Source organism: Papaver somniferum, unplaced genomic scaffold (genome assembly GCF_003573695.1).
Source record: "Papaver somniferum cultivar HN1 unplaced genomic scaffold, ASM357369v1 unplaced-scaffold_6372, whole genome shotgun sequence".
NCBI classification, from domain to species: Eukaryota; Viridiplantae; Streptophyta; class Magnoliopsida; order Ranunculales; family Papaveraceae; genus Papaver; species Papaver somniferum.
This window is the reverse complement of record NW_020649163.1, coordinates 1-2,904: the sequence shown is the minus strand read 5'-3', so window position 1 is coordinate 2,904 and position 2,904 is coordinate 1. Positions and strand designations below refer to the sequence as shown.

General features: G+C 33.0%; 1 pseudogene; it reads right to left on the bottom strand.

Moving 5' to 3' along the window:
- Positions 1-2,113: 2,113 nt before the first annotated feature.
- On the bottom strand, positions 2,114-2,216 carry LOC113343604 (annotated as a pseudogene).
- Positions 2,217-2,904: the final 688 nt, after the last annotated feature.

Below are 2,904 nucleotides of genomic sequence, written 5' to 3'. Positions count from 1 at the left end.
CACGATATACAAAAACAAATAAGAAATATATTTTTGTCTTCAAATCTTCAATAGCCTTCATATGTACCTGCACACCACAAACTTGAATCCTCTTGTGATCAATCATACACAAAACGAATTTTGTTAATAATGGATTATCACAAGATGTCTTTAGATCTAAAAACAGTTCTATAGATGATACTTTGATATAGTTTGAATGACCCTTATGGAAGAAAAGAATGCTCTCAAGAATAATCAAACTAGGTGCAATCAAAGTTTCAACAACCATTAGTCAATAAAATCAATAACCGAAAACTAAAATAACAATGCAATTATCTAGTTTCCTACCAACGGTACTCGTAGAGATTCTTTATCCCATATAAGTCTTTAAACGAGTGGTCGTAAGAGATTTATCCTAATTAGGGTACTTTCCTTTCCGGATAGACGGCTCCACCAGAAACAACACAGGTGAAGTTTGCCTGACTCTTAGGATAATTTTCCAGATATGCAAACTCAACTATTTATGGACCAAGGTTGCTTGAACAACAAGGAAATTCTGAAACCGAAAATATTCTCAAGATATGCAATAAGTACTTAATTTCTGTTTTCCTATTTCCAACTAATATCCAGCCTGTAATTCCGAAATCTCTTATTATAAAATATCTAATATTAGTTTAGAACTTAACTAATATAACTTTCCAATAGTTATGTTTTGATTTGTTGGAAAATCAAAAGCATATAATCGAAAATTCTTAATTAAAAGATTCTCAATGTTTCAGATTGAAATCACCTTGAGTATCAAGGAATCTTTGGACAATAAAAGATTATAATTATACTCATGTCCATATTATGTCGACATCTGGGACTTTCCTAATTAGAAAACTCTAATTTCAAACTCACACAAAACCGTAAAGTAATATGTGAATATGAAGGATTGGTTTGGCTCTTGCGACTGGTTTTACCATGACTCCTAACGTAGGTTAAGATCGGTTCTACCAAGTCTCCAAATATAGGTAGGGATCGGTTCTACCATGACTCCCACCAATAGATAAGATCGGTTCTACCAAGACTCCCAATATAGGTAAGGATCGGTTCTACCATAGCTCTCAAGATAAGTCAAGATCGGTTCTACTGTATATCCCAAACTAGGTAAAGATCGCTTCTACCATATGTATCAACATAAGTCAAGGCCGGTTATACCAGAGTTATTACCCAGGTTTCGAATTGGTCGTCCAATAGATTCTTCAATGAAAACCGAACCAAAACGCCTATTGATTTCCTTTCGATTACGAAACAAGTTTTGTATGTACTTTCTTTAAATATATGTAATCAAACATAGTTTCCTAGGATGAATTCGCACATATTCCAATACACAATCAAGTAACGAGTTACATAGATTATGTCGATGTACATTTACGAAGTTCAAAAGATAAACATTATACTTCACAATCAAATATTCACCCTTGACACTTTGATCATACCATAACGATCAAGTCTAATACTAGAGTATTAAATATAGTCTCAAATGTTATGTTTTCAATCTTAAACGACTTGAAAGCAACGATAGTAATGGAAACAAGTCAAGTCAGTATCACAATATCTCAATTGGAAGGAATGATGTCTTCGTTGTCGTCTTCATGTCTTCACATCGTCAGGTTTTTAGAGTAACTTTCTAGTCTCAAGTTTAGAGTAATACTTGTATGTATCAACATTCCTAGACTTTCTAGTCTAACCTAAACGAAGATGGTCTCTAGTACATTTAATCAAGCGACTTCTTTTGGGGCACTGGCCGGTTGTTAGCTCCATGAGGCATCCTTTTGTTATTCCAATCATAAGCAGTAAAGGTTTCATGCAGCTTTGACAGAGAAGATATGTGTTCATAATGTCTATGTAATACTGGTACCTTATACTGCAAAAAGGGAACATAGTCCATAATGTTTGCCGGCTATTAGCATACACCGGTTGGGTCTGTTGTTGTTGTTTTTGCTGGGGAAGATTCATACGCTTGAATAGTGCTGCCATCTCGGTGTTCACGGGATTTTTGCTCGGATAGTTATTCATTATTGGATGATTTAGACATTTGAACAATAATCAAAGATTGTTGCAAAGCAAAACAAAATGGATTTATTTATAAATCATCATCAGAATATAAATGTTTTTCTCATTCACAGCATTGGTTTACGTTGTGTAGGAAGGTGTCCTAAGATTATAACTTTCACATTTCATCACTTGATGAGACAAAATAAATTGAGTTTTGAAATATACTAAAACATGACAACCAAACTTGACATACCGACGCTTAGTGGGTTCAAACGAGCAATGCTCTAACAATTGTTGTTCATGTTTCACTAGAAATATCATCATGTATGATTTGATTGTTTGTTTAGTCAATTTGCAAATTTATTGAACTCATATTCATATCTATAGTTGGATTAGGGTTTATTATACGGAAAAGTGATAAATTCCTGATTGCAAGTAGCATAATTGTGGTTATTGCTTGTAGTGATATATCCTAATAATCGCAAGTGAATCATGACCTTTGTTAAATTTTTTGCGCAATGTATTTCAATTGCATTGATTAGCATAAATCTTAATGCTTCATGGGAATTGAACTTGATTAGTGCGCTTTCCACTTTAGGTTATTCTTTTGGTAAAATTCATATTTGCGACGTTTTATGTAAGTGTGATGAAATCAGGAAATTTACGGGATATTCTTGCAATCAATATTTTCTAGGGATTTTGACAAAAAAAAGATTAAATATTGTTCCAAGCTAACTTGAATCATGATTTTGATTGCCAACAATAAATTGTCCTTAACCAAAATTCTTCAAGTATGAAAAGATGTTCATTAAGCTTAGTCATTATATTTTGAGAACTAATTACCAAGAAAAACTTGATTCGAAATTCTTGAATATGCATAATAGT